Raw genomic sequence first — 14110 nt, 5'->3', positions numbered from 1 at the left:
ACGTCTCCTGTGTGTGGAGTCCTCTGACAGCCGGCACTTGGTTGTGTCTCCTGTGTGTGGAGTCCTCTGACAGCCGGCACTCGGTGGCGTCTCCTGTGTGTGGAGTCCTCTGACAGCCGGCACTCAGTGGCGTCTCCTGTGTGTGGATTCCTCTAACAGCCGGCACTCGGTGGCGTCTCCTGTGTGTGGAGTCCTCTGACAACCGGCACTCGGTGACGTCTCCTGTGTGTGGAGTCCTTTGACGGCCGGCACTCGGTGGCGTCTCCTGTGTGTGGAGTCCTCTGACGGCCGGCACTCGGTGGCGTCTCCTGTGTGTGGAGTCCTCTGACAGCCGGCACTCGGTGGCGTCTCCTGTGTGTGGAGTCCTCTGACAGCCGGCACTCGGTGGCGTCTCCTGTGTGTGGAATCCTCTGACAGCCGGCACTCGGTGGCGTCTCCTGTGTGTGGAGTCCTCTGACAGCCGGCACTCGGTGACGTCTCCTGTGTGTGGATTCCTCTGACAGCCGACACTCGGTGGCGTCTCCTGTGTGTGAAGTCCTCTGACAGCCAGCACTCGGTGGCGTCTCCTGTGTGTGGAGTCCTCTGACAGCCGGCACTCGGTGGCGTCTCCTGTGTGTGGAATCCTCTGACAGCCGGCACTCGGTGGCGTCTCCTGTGTGTGGAGTCCTCTGACAGCCGGCACTCGGTGGCGTCTCCTGTGTGTGACAACCAGCACTCGGCAGATCTTTATGGACTCTCATTGGATTTCCTTAGTTCTAGTGATTCTATTTTTGTTTCTTATCCTTTATAATTATTTCTGTAATGATTTTACTTATTTCGAAGGTCTGGATAATATTTATTTTGACAGCTGAATGTAAAAATAAAGGTCCGCAATAAAAAAAAAAAACAAAAAACAAAAACAACGTGGGTCCCCCCTCTCATCCATACCAAGCCCTTCAGGCCGAAATAAAAAAAAAACAGAGTGGAGTCCCCCCCAATATCCATACCAGACCCTTATCTGAGCATGCAGCCCGGCAGGTCAGGAAAGGGGGGGGATGAGCGAGCGCCCGCTCCCTCCTGAACCATACAAGGCCACATGCCCTCAACATGGGGGGGGGTGCTTTGGGGCGAGGGGCTCCCCCCCAAAGCACCTTGTCCCCATGTTGATGAGGACAAGGGCCTCTTCCCCACAACCCTGGCTGGTGGTTGTGGGGGTCTGTGGGCGGGGGGCTTATCAGAATCTGGAAGTCCCCTTTAACAAGGGGGCCCCCAGATCCCGCCCCCCCTATGTGAATGAGTCTGCGGTACATGGTCCCGCTACTCATTCACAAAAAAAACAAAATGCTGTGTAAAAAAAACACAATACAGGGTCTTTGAGAAGTCCTTTAATAAAACAATGTCCCCCGAAGTAGATCCAACGTCAATCACGGTGGTGGCGGCGATCCGAAAAAAGAAAAAAAAAGTTCCGGTCCCGTCGGAGGCTTCCAGCCTTATGAAGAAAGTCTTGCTGACAGCTCTTAAATAGGTTAGGGGCGGGGCCAGCCGGGGACATCATCCGAGTGACCATTGAGTCATTGAGATGAGACTTGGTGGGCCTTGAGGAGGATTGAATAAGATTCCTCCTCTTCCCCTATTCCTGTGCCCTGTCCAATGTTTCTTAGGCTGAACCTCCTTAGCCTGCTGGGCCTGTGTTTTTCAACAAAAAACCATACTAGAGTAAAACCTTTTCCGACTCTCTGGGAATGTCCTCTTGTTATGGGCTGTACATTCCAGAGCCTCCTCGAGACCTGGACCAAAAAGATTATCGCCAATAAAGGGTAAGGCACAAAGGTGCAGTTTGAATGCTGAGTTCCCTGCCCAGGTTTTTAACCCAAATTCCCTTTTAGCTGAATTCACTAGGGCAGAGGTTCAAGCCTCTAGCTTAACGGATTTGGCCGAGGCATCCACAAGGAAACCAACTGCTTTAAACAGCAAAGGAAATTATTTCAGGATTTGCTGCCTGGAGGTTCCTGCTGAGAGATGTGACTGTGTAAGCCAGCATTCCAGATATCTGGTGACACAGGTAGCCGATAAAGCTGGCCTAAAGCTGATGGAAGTGGAATCCCAGGCCCTGCGGAGTAAGACTTCATCCCTCTTATCCATAGGGTCTTTCAGAGCCCCCATATCTTCAAATCTTAAGTCTGTCCTTTTAGAGACTTTAGATAAGGGGGTGTCTAATTTCTGAACCTTGTTCCATTGCTGGGACCTGTTATCCTCAAACCTCCTATTAAGATTACTTGAGAAAAAGGGTTTCCTCTCGGGGCTTTCCCATTCCTGCTTAATGGTATCAGCCAGGGAACTATGGTCTGGAAAGACCCTAGTCTTTCTAGCTGTCAGGGTCCGCCGCGGCTCCGTCCCCGGCGAATGCGCAATAGCGGCGGCTCATGCTGGGACACAGGCACCAGATCCTGGTGGGCCGCGGCTAACAGGAGGCCGCGCATGTGCAGTAGGAGCCGCGGGCGCACCTCGGGCGGCCAATGACAGCCCGGGGGCGTGTCCTGGGCAGCCAATGACAGTGCAGGGTGCGATATTTAAAGATGCCCTGCACTGTCACAAATCGCCGCAAGGTCTGACCTGTTACCTGTGTTCCCTGTGCCCTGTGATTGTGACCCGGATTGTTTGACCTTCTGCCTGCTCCTGCCCTGACCCGGATTATCTGACTACGCTGCCTTCTCCTGTGATTGACCCGGATTGTCCCTGACTATGCTGCCTTCTCCTGTGATTGACCCGGATTGTCCCTGACTACACTGCCTTCTCCTGTGTTTGACCCGGATTGTCCCTGACTATGCTGCCTTCTCCTGTGATTGACCCGGATTGTCCCTGACTACACTGCCTTCTCCTGTGTTTGACCCGGATTGTCTCTGACTATGCTGCCTTCTCCTGTCCCGACCCCCGGCTTGTTTGACCATTCTGCGGACTGACTCCGGTAACTGACACTGCGTGTGACCTGACCACTCTCTGCCTGCCGCCTCGGTACCTCGCCATTTCCCACGGTGACAACCGCCGGTTTATCCTGCCTAGTCCTGCCGGTCTCCTCACATCTGGCTCTATTCTGTCCTATTCTCATCCCCGGAGGCTCCCTCTGCCACTGGTGGTATTGCTCGGAGGTCGTGACCTGGTCCTGGTTCTGCTCCAAGTCCATCCCCACCATCAGGGGCCCTGGTGAAAACGCAGACCGGGACTTAGACTCCACGCTCCGGGTGATTCCGCCTAGTGGGCTGCCAGAGGTACCACCTGGCGGATCCGTAACACTAGCATACAAACCTTGATACATGAGGTCATGCTTAGATAGGCAAACATCCTCCTCCTCGATCTCTAAGGTTTCATAGATAGCTTTAAGGAGGTCGTCCACATCTTCCAGGGGCAATTTGTTCCTGGAACCTATGGAGGAGCAAACTTCACTGTCCTCCTCTTATGAGCCTGAATCTACCCGGGACCTAGGATTCTCCTCCGGGTCCTCCTCCCCTTTTAATGCATCTGCTACCTCCAAACCCACCGATTGGGTCCAAGGATCCAGTGGCGGATGCATTTTTCCAATAGGGATCTAAAGGATTGAAATGTAGACAACATGTCATCCTTAATGGAGGTGAGCACTTTATGGCAGGCTGTAAATGACTTATCCTTAATTAGGCTAGCCACACAATTGCAGCATAAGGGTTTTTCCCAAGCTGAACCCAATTTAGCTGCACAAACTGCACACTTCTTCTTGGGGGTCTGACTCTGCAACTTGTCCTGGACTTTAACCTACAATAAGCAAGAAAAAACACAATACAGAAAATAATCAGCCCAGGGCCCCTCATACAAAAACCACTGTGCTGGGGGAGCAAGAAAAGGAAGTGTGCCCACCAGGGTCAGCAAGAGGGATCAGAGTCCCCAAGCTTACCTTAGAGGAGCCAGTGCCTGAAGGACCAGGGTATGCCTGAGAAGTGCCAGCACCTTCCATCCATCCCTCTTGGTGTGAAGCCAAAGGCTCTGCTGGGTCTGTACACCAGACTGGCTGCCTAACCAAATGCTAGTGCCGCTATGGAGACTGGAACCACGAGTCTCCGGCGCCCATCAATGACGTCTCTGCAGCCGAAATTTCCGGTTCCTGGACAGCACCCAGGAGTTGCGGCTACTCCCACGCCTGCTTGACAGTAACTCTGCTCCACTGTGCATCAGATGCTGGAGATCCCCCCTGCACGGGAAGGAGAACGACAGGCATCAAAGGTCCTGGACCCCCCAGGACACCCCCGATAGTCATGATCCACTGAGGCATGGAAAGATATCAGGAGCGCAGCCCCACTCCCCCTAAAGGGATCACGTCGGGCAGGAGGAAGTAAGACAGACCAGGATCCACCAGCAACCTCTAGGGCACGGACTTCAACAATCAGTTTCTTGATGACTGCACCCATCCTTCCAGAGGAAACACTAAAAAGTCAGGAGGGAGGCCTAGTGGTCCGCCTTTTATAGTACTGTGCTTACGTGTTTCCTGTCCCAGAAGGAGGAGCTCTGTCTCAGGAAGGCTGTCCTGGAGGACGTTTGAAGAAATGAACATTAGAATGACTGAGAGACAAAAGCCAGAAATAGATCAGTGGCTGCATGCACGCCTCATTGTTAGGCTGCAGGTAGAGAGGCAGAGATGAGGCAGGATTTATCATGAAATACAAATTAAAGTGTATTATTTTCAAAACAGCCAAGAATATTTCACAAGGTCTGAAAAGTATGTAAGTCATCGAGTTATTCCCCAATTTAAGAAGAAGAGCATAACTGCAGGTAGTAAATGTAAGAGAGGAGTTGCAGATGATACGATGGTGGGTAGTATGTACAGGAGAGGAGTGTGGAGGTATGACAGTGATCGGTACGTACAGGAGAGGAGTGTGGAGGTATGACAGTGATCGGTATGTACAGGAGAGGAGTACGGAGGTATGACAGTGATCGGTATGTACAGGAGAGGAGTGTGGAGGTATGACAGTGATCGGTATGTACAGGAGAGGAGTACGGAGGTATGACAGTGATCGGTATGTACAGGAGAGGAGTGTGGAGGTATGACAGTGATAGGTATGCACAGGAGAGGAGTACGGAGGTATGACAGTGATCGGTATGTACAGGGGAGGAGTGTGGAGGTATGACAGTGATCTGTATGTACAGGAGAGGAGTGTGGAGGTATGACAGTGATCGGTGTGTACAGGAGAGGAGTACGGAGGTATGACAGTGATCGGTATGTACAGGAGAGGAGTACGGAGGTTTGACAGTGATTGGTGTGTACAGGAGAGGAGTGTGGAGGTATGAAAGTGATCGGTATGTACAGGAGAGGAGTGTGGAGGTATGACAGTGATGGGTACATACAGGAGAGGAGTACGGAGGTATGACAGTGATCGGTATGTACAGGAGAGGAGTACAGAGGTATGACAGTGATCGGTATGTACAGGAGAGGAGTGTGGAGGTATGACAGTGATCGGTATGTACAGGAGAGGAGTGTGGAGGTATGACAGTGATCGGTATGTACAGGAGAGGAGTGTGGGGGGTATGACAGTGATCGGTATGTACAGGAGAGGAGTGTGGAGGTATGACAGTGATTGGTATGTACAGGAGAGGAGTGTGGGGGGTATGACAGTGATCGGTATGTACAGGAGAGGAGTGTGGAGGTATGACAGTGATGGGTATGTACAGGAGAGGAGTGTGGAGGTATGACAGTGATCGGTATGTACAGGAGAGGAGTGTGGAGGTATGACAGTGATCGGTATGTACAGGAGAGGAGTACGGAGGTATGACAGTGATGGGTATGTACAGGAGAGGAGTGTGAAGGTATGACAGTGATCGGTATGTACAGGAGAGGAGTACGGAGGTATGACAGTGATCGGTATGTACAGGAGAGGAGTGTGGGGGGTATGACAGTGATCGGTATGTACAGGAGAGGAGTGTGGGGGGTTATGACAGTGATCGGTATGTACAGGAGAGGAGTATGGGGGGTATGACAGTGATTGGTATGTACAGGAGTGGAGTACGGAGGTATGACAGTGATGGGTATGTACAGGAGAGGAGTGTGGGGGTATGACAGTGATCGGTATGTACAGGATAGGAGTGTGGAGGTATGACAGTGATCGGTATGTACAGGAGAGGAGTACGGGGGTATGACAGTGATCGGTATTAGAGATGAGTGAATTATTCAAAAATTTGGTTCGGCTGATTCGTCGAATTCGCCGAATTCGCCGAATAAATTTGCTTCAAGCCGAATATATTTGCTGCGAATTTAACTTATAAAAGGGTGTTTCTAGGCTTCAGAGAGCCTTTATATTAGTGCAGAACACTGTACCTTTAATTTAAATGCCCTTGGAGTCTGCTGGGGAAGAGAAATAATACTGTCAGTCAGTATGACATGCAGATGAGTGCCGTCGATCTTAGAATCACCGCACACTTCACTCATTTGGGCAGTCACGGGGCCAAAACCAGAGTGTGGAGCCACAGTGTGGCGGTGGAGGCAGCAGCAATGGGAGGCCATACAGCACCCTATGACAAAATGGAACCCACCAGCAGTGTGAGGAGACCTGAAAGTGGCACATGGCAGATTAGTGGAATGCACTAATCACCCAAAAAATATTACCGCCACCCGGCGTGTAAATGGATCTAACTCTTTGAACGTACAATAGTGGTTGTGAAGCAGAAAGTCAGTTTATTTTGCACAATCGGCAAACTGCAGCACCAACTGTGCATGACAGCCACCAAAAAAAAAAAGGGTGTATGTCACTTTAAATTTTCGATTCTTTGATAGCTGTGTCCCTGAGTAACGATTCTGTGTCCCTGAGTAACGATTCTGTGTCCCTGAGTAACGATTCTGTGTCCCTGAGTAACGATTCTGTGGCCCTGAGTAACGATTCTGTGGCCCTGAGTAACGATTCTGTGGCCCTAAAGTCTCTGTGGCCCTAACTCTGTCCCTTAATTCACACAGGTCTGTCTCTCTTGAATGACCGGAGGCTAATGGAGAATTCTAAGATGGCCGCGATTTATAGCTCCACCATTACACAGTGCTGGCTGGCTGCTGATTGGCTAATGCGATCACATGTCATGAATGCATTATGGGTCAGCGTGCCTTGTCTGCGCGCCTTCCCAGAGATCCCCGCCCCATCTTCTCTGTTCATTTTCTCCGTCGCCACACATGTCGCCGCCATTTTTGGGAAAATTTGATTTGTGCATCCGAAGTTTGCTAATCTTCGGATTCATCGCGAATCAAATTTTACCAAATCTTCGGAACGAATTCCACTTCGTCATGTTCGATTTGCTCATCTCTAATCGGTATGTACAGGAGAGGAGTGTGGGGTGTATGACAGTGATCGGTATGTACAGGAGAGGAGTGTGGGGGTATGACAGTGATCGGTATGTACAGGAGAGGAGAATGGGGGGTATGGCAGTGATCGGTATGTACAGGAGAGGAGTGTGGGGGGTATGACAGTGATCGGTATGTACAGGAGAGGAGTGTGGGGGGTATGACAGTGATCGGTATGTACAGGATAGGAGTGTGGAGGTATGACAGTGATCGGTATGTACAGGAGAGGAGTACGGAGGTATGACAGTGATCGGTATGTACAGGAGAGGAGTATGGGGGGTATGGCAGTGATCGGTATGTACAGGAGAGGAGTATGGGGGGTATGACAGTGATCGGTATGTACAGGAATGAATCAGATGTGGGCAGGGAGGGTGATCGGCACGGTGGGGCAGCAATTACTGGAACCGATCCCCTGTACAGCTCTCTCTGCAGCAGCTGAAAGTCGGCTTCTTCTCCTCTCTCTGGCCAGATTTCAGCTGCAGATAGAGCTATACAAGGGATCAGTTCCAGTAATTGCCCCTCCCCCTTTGCCCCACCACCACACCCATCACCTTCCCTGTGCACCATATGTTTCCTTTTGCTGCCCGGGGCCCCCCACCGCTGCAGTACTTCCGGCCTCTGCTTCCCTCCCACAGCTAAGAGCACAGGTCCTCTAAATATGTCACACTTACCAGCCCCTTATTTTCCTGAATGAACAGAATGATTTATCAGTACCGAGCACTCACTGTGTTCATTCCTAACTAAATTATATTAAACTTTTTTTTGGGGGGAGGGGCCCTATCAGATTGGCTGTATGGGGCCCTGTTGTTTGAAACATCTTCCCTGTTCATACCCTCCACTTGATTCTCCATCTCCTCAATGTGAAGGAAATAGAAGTACAAGTGGAGGCAGTACAAAGGCCGCGGGGAGGAGATTGGTCAGGAAGGGTCTCTGCTCCACCATAACCCTGAATTCTCGGAGTGTCAGGACCCAGCTTCATACCCTCTTGATCCTCTATCCCCTCAACCCGGAGGAAGTAGAAGTACAAGTGGAGCCAAAGCAATGGATCCAGGAAGGAGTATCAGCATTCTGATGACATTTCTGGGTCTACGCTCCACCATAACTCTGGTTCTCGGAGTGTCAGGTCCCAGCGGGTTCTCCTGGTGTCTCTCCTGTTATTCTGTCTCGGACACATCAGAGGAACATGGTGGGAGATCGGCCTGAATGTCCTTCCTAGGAGAGAATACCGGAGCCATTCTGAGGCCCAAATGATGGCCGGCAATGAGGAGGAAACCAACACTGAGAAGTAGATTGTGAAGCCGGATTTACTGAAATCCTAGATCAGCAGTATAGTTCCTCCAACATTTGGAGAACGTGGTGACCCTCTTTATCAAGCTTACAGACAGAGAGACAAATGCCGGCCATAGACGGGTCGAAAATCGGCCAATTTTTTGCCAAAAAAAATCGGCAGATTTTTCCACTGTTAGTGGGTTAATTGGTCGGCCATTTTTTGGGGGGTTTTTGCACAGTTTTTTTATTGGTCATGTTGGAAAAGTTGCAGCCGATATAGACAATCAGACGATTTTCCCGGCAATAATGATAAGAAGAAGAAAAAGGAAGAAGAAGGAAGAATGAAGAAGAAGACGATTGCAGACTGTCACATCTAGAAGAGGACATTTTATTCTGCTAAAGTGAATTGATCATCAGAATGGGAGACACCTGAATTATTATTATTATTAATTTACAGTATTTATAAAGCACCAATAGTTCGCTCAGCGCTGTACATTACAAAGGGGGACAGAACATGTGACAGAACAATACCAATACAATGCAATACATGAGGGGATCGAGGGCCCTGCTCTTTCGAGCTTACAATCTAGGAGGGAGGGGATGGTGGCACAGGAGGAGATAGCTGTGGGGGATGGAGTGGTAGGAAGAGTGGAGGAGGTCGGAAAGTTAGCAGGGGGTGGGGTAGGCTTCCCTGAAGAGGTGGGTTTTCAGGGTGCGCCTAAAGGAGAGGACAGTAGGTGATAATCTGACGGGTTGGGGCAGGGAGTTCCAGAGGATGGGTGACACCCTGGAGAAGTCCTGGAGGTGGGCGTGGGAGGAGGAGACCAGGGAACTAGAGAGAAGGAGGTCTTGTGAGGAGTGCAGTGTGCGTCCTGGGCGGTACTTGGATATTAGGTCAGTGATGTAGTTCGGGGCAGTATGGTGGACAGCTTTGTACATCAGTGTTAGGATTTTGAATTTGCTCCGTTGCGCAATCGGAAGCCAGTGGAGGGATTGGCAGAGGGGGGTGGCGGAAACGGAGTGGTTGGAAAGGTGAATGAGTCTGGCCGCCGTATTCAGGATGGACTGAAGCGGGGATAGCCAGCGGCGAGGCAGGCCAGTGAGGAGGGAGTTGCAGTAGTTGAGTAGTGATATGATGAGGGAGTGGATGAGCTGTTTAGTGGTTTCTGGGGTTAGGAATGGGCGGATTTTGGCGATGTTGCGGAGGTGGAGTCTGAATGAGTTTGTTAAAGATTGGACTTGGGGCTAGAAGGATAGATTGGAGTCCAGAATGACACCAAGTACTCTGGCCTGCGGGGTGGGTTTGATGGTGGAGTTGTTGGACATGATGAGAAGTCAATGGGGGGTGGTGTCCGGGCTGGGGGGAAGACAAGAAACTCAGTTTTGGAGAGGTTCAGTTTAAGGAAGTGGAGCGACATCCAATCGGATATGTCGCTCAGTAGGTGTGTGATTCGGCGGAGACCGAGGGGGTGAGGTGGGGGGTTGATAGATTTGTGTGTCATCGGCATAGAGGTGGTAGTTGAAGCCGTGAGAGTGTATAAGTTGGCCAAGGGAGGAGGTGTAGATGGAGAAGAGAAGGGGCCCGAGGACAGAGCCTTGAGGGACCCCAACAGAGAGGGGGAGTGAGGGGGAGGTGGTAGCATTATAGGTAACACTGAATGATAGGTAGGATGAGAGCCAGGAGAGAGCAGAATCTCTGAGGCCGAGAGAGTGTAGTTTTTTGAGGAGGAGGGGGTGGTCGACTGTGTTGAAGGCCGCAGAGAGGTCAAGGAGTAGGAGCACTTAGCTTTGGCGGTTAGCAGGTCGTTGGAGAGTTTGAGTAAGGCAGTTTCGGTGGAGTGTAGGGGATGGAAGCCGGACTGTAGGGGATCGAGGAGGTTGTTGGCGCTCGAGAAATTTAGATGTAAATGGGAGCAGGGAGATAGGTCTGAGGTTGTTCGGATCATTGGGGTCCAGGGAGGGCTTCTTAAGTATGGGGGTGATGTGTGCATGTTTCAGAGGGGAGGGGAAAGTGCCGGAGGAGAGGGAGAGATTGAAGATGTGGGTGAGGGAGCGTAGGATGGAGGGGGAAGGAGGTCGTAGGAGTTGTGAGGGGATAGGGTCAAGGGGGCAGGTGGTGAGGCGGGCATCAGAGAGGATCTTGGAGACTTCTTCGATGGTAGTAAGGTCAAAGAGGCGGAGTGTTGGGGGAGCTTCAGTATGAGGAATGTAGGGTGGGGTGGAAGTGGAGGTCAGAGCAGTGGTGGGGCCCGTGGGAGAGGGGTGATGAGGGGGTAGCTGAGTGAGGGGGAACGGGGTTGGAGGGAGTTTGAGCAGCGATGAAGTCCCTGCGGGTTATGTCGAGGGGGGGGGGATGAGGGGGTAGCTGTGTGAGAGGGGACGGGTTGAGAGGGCGTGTGAGTTGCGGCGATGTCCTTGCGAATTGTGTCAATCTTGTTTTTGAAGTGATTGGCAATCTCAAGGGCAGTGAGTGAGGTGCTGGGTGGAGGTGGGGGTGACGAGAGTAGAGAGTTGAAGGTAGAGAAGAGTCGGCAAGGATTGAAGGATAGGGCCTTGATGAGGGTCAGGAAGTAGGCTTGTTTGGCTGCGTGGAGGGAGGAGGTGTAGGTGTGGAAGGCAGATTTGTAGTGGGTGAAGGCTTGCTGGGATTTGGTTTGTGCCATAGTCGCTCCAGGGCAAGACTGTGTCGTTTGAGGGTTTTGGTGTGATCAGTCTGCCAGGGCTGGAGCAGTCGGGGTCTGATGTTGCGTGTGGTTAAAGGCGCTAGTGAGTCAAGGGCTGTTGACAGCGCATTGTTGTAGGCAGTCATAGCCAAGTCGGGGCAGGACAGGGGGAGGATGCGGTCATGGAGTTGATCAGCTGCAGAGTGGAGGGGGGCAGGGTTAAGGTTGCGGAGGTTACGGCTGGTAGTAGTGTGACATTTGGAGGGGTAGGCGTTGGAGGACGAGGAGATAGAGAAGGTAATCAGGTTGTGGTCAGAGAGAGGGAAGGGGGTGTTAGTGAGGTTGTGGGGAGCGCAGCGGTTGGAGAAGACGAAATCAAGGATATTACCGTCGGAGTGGGTGGTGGATTGTATGCACTGTGCAAGTGCAAAGGAGGAGTTTAAGTGGAGGAGATGGGATGTGTCTGGGTTGTCGAGGTTGACAGGGTTGTTGAAATCCCCAAGGATGATGGTGGGTAGCTCAGAGGAGAGGAAGAAGGGTAGCCAGGAGGAGAAGTCATCCAGGAAGCGGGATATGGATCCAGGAGGCCGGTATATCACAGCAAGCACTTTATATGAAAAAGTCTTGCGGTTGCAACAAATGTATCCATTTGTATCCAAAAAAAATATAAAGTATTTGCATTGCTGTCACATTGTATGGTGTGCTCCTCTGTCTCTGGTTTCCTGTCCCATCTTTTCGTGACCATTAGTGGCAGCATCCATGGCGGCAACGACCAATTATTTTGTTTATTGGCCGACAATTCAGCCAAAAAATGACCTGTCTATGACCTGCTAAAGTGATCGGGGCTACAGCCCTAGGACGCCACACTGCTGACACCATACCGGTCCCGGCAGCCATCTTGGATCCCCATACTGGTCAGTGATTTCTGTTCATTCATTTATCTGGCTAATAAAGCCCCCTCTGTTCATACGGTATCACGCTATGGACCTCCTTTTTTCCTGAGCTCCTTTGAGCTCCCACTATCTACAGAGGAGGTGAGCCATCCAGGGACGGCTGATGTCGATTCCACAGACTATACCTGACACCGTGCACATGGCGGGTCACTGATTAGTGACGCAATACACTTTTATGTATGTATTTGCACTATGTCACTTGTTTTTTAGGATTGTTATTTTAATATATTGATGTTTTATTATATTTAGAAGCTGTTTATTAGGCTTGACATATCATATGATGATGATGTTTAAGCACTACACCCTGCTATTATATTATTAAGGAATAGGAACCTGACTTACCTATGTGGTCTGAAGTGGAGGAGATCCCATGCTGGTGGCCGTGTGTATAAGATGGAGACGGAGAACCTGTTTGACTGGTTGGAACCAGCTGTAAAATGTCCGAAAACAGGAAAGTGTTTCATGTACAGGATGTAGCATTTCGTACATCTCACACTGGGATTTCCTGGGTTGGTCTCATAATGAGGAACATGAAAATAACTGATGAATACAGAGGGTGCAGTATGGAGAGCAGAGACTACACCGTGTTCCAAATGATTCTGCAAATGATATTTCCTCGTTTCCCTCAATAATTGATGTAAATAACAGTCGGCAGAATTCTCAGGTTATCAGCTATGAAGAGGACAATTCACATTTTATTGAACAAACCTCCTAATGATAACAGGATTTGTGTTCCGGATTATTCCGCACAGGAAGTTTCCAAACACTTTCTAGGTTGTAAAGAACTGAAAATTGTCATTTGTTGTGTTTGCAGCAAATTTACTGAAATCAAAAGCTTTTCAATCAAACTTTTCCCAACATTGTAACTTTGTAAACATTTGAAGCGGTCACGTTACATTGTAACATAGGAGCCCTTATCTGATAGCAGATCACAAGTCTGGCATCCATTGAACTTGGGAGTTTTCGGACAGTTTCTGCTTGAATTTGTTTGCAAGATGTCAGAATAGCCTCCCAGAGCTGCTGTTTGGATGTAAACTGCCTCCCACCCTCATAGATCTTTTGCTTGAGGATGCTCCAAAGGTTCTCAATAGGATTGAGGTCAGGGGAGGATGGAGGCCACACCATGACTTTCTCTCCTTTTATCCCCATAGCAGCCATTGATGCAGAGGTATTCTTTGCAGCATGAGATGGTGCATTGTCATGCATGAAGATGATTTTATTACGGAAAGCATAGTTCTTCCTTCTGTACCAGGGAAGAAAGTGGTCAGTCATAAACTCCACATACTTTGCAGAGGTCATCTTTACACCTTTGTGGACCCTAAAGGGGCCAACCAGCTCTGTTCCTATGATTCCAGCCCAAAACATGACTCCACCACTGCCTTGCTGACGTCGCAGCCTTGTTGGAACAAGGTGGCCCTCCACCAACCATCCACTACTCCATCCATCTGGACCATCCAGGGTTGCACGGCACTCATCAGTGAACAGGACTGCTTGAAAATGAGTCTTCATGTATTTTCTGCCCAATGCAGCCGTTTCTGCTTGTGAGCATTGGTTAGTGGTGGCCGAATAGAAGGTTTATGCACAGTTGCAGGACTCTGGAGGACTCTACACCTTGATGTCCGTTGGGCCTCCAGAGGCACCAGCAGCTTCAAATATCTGTTTGCTGCTATGTAATGGAATTTTAGCAGCTGCTCTCTTGATCCGATGCATGGATCTGGCAGAAATCTTCCTCAATGTGCCTTTATCTGCACCAACCCATCTGTGCTCTGAATCAGCCACAAATCTCTTCATAGTGCGATGATCACGCTTACGTTTTCCTGAAATATCGAATGTTTTCATCCCTCGTCCAAGGCATCAAACTATTTCACTCTTTTGGCAGCAGAGAGATCCTTTTTCTTCCCCAT

The 14110-nt window shown here is 50.3% G+C and overlaps 1 long non-coding RNA gene across 1 annotated transcript in view; it reads right to left on the bottom strand.

The window, feature by feature from the left end:
* The window catches only part of LOC149470567 (uncharacterized), a 389981-nt gene extending 377352 nt beyond the window's left edge, over window positions 1-12629 (bottom strand). The window contains exon 1 of the long non-coding RNA XR_016308365.1: window positions 12549-12629. This is a non-coding gene — a long non-coding RNA (uncharacterized LOC149470567). The remainder of the gene's footprint in view (window positions 1-12548) is intronic.
* Between the last annotated feature and the right edge of the window lie 1481 nt (window positions 12630-14110).

This window comes from Staurois parvus, unplaced genomic scaffold (assembly GCF_062004578.1).
Source record: "Staurois parvus isolate SC_StPar_1 unplaced genomic scaffold, SC_StPar_1.0 ptg000038l, whole genome shotgun sequence".
Lineage (NCBI taxonomy): Eukaryota > Metazoa > Chordata > Amphibia > Anura > Ranidae > Staurois > Staurois parvus.
Note: the sequence above shows the minus strand (reverse complement) of the source record. Positions and strands in the feature narration are given on the sequence as shown.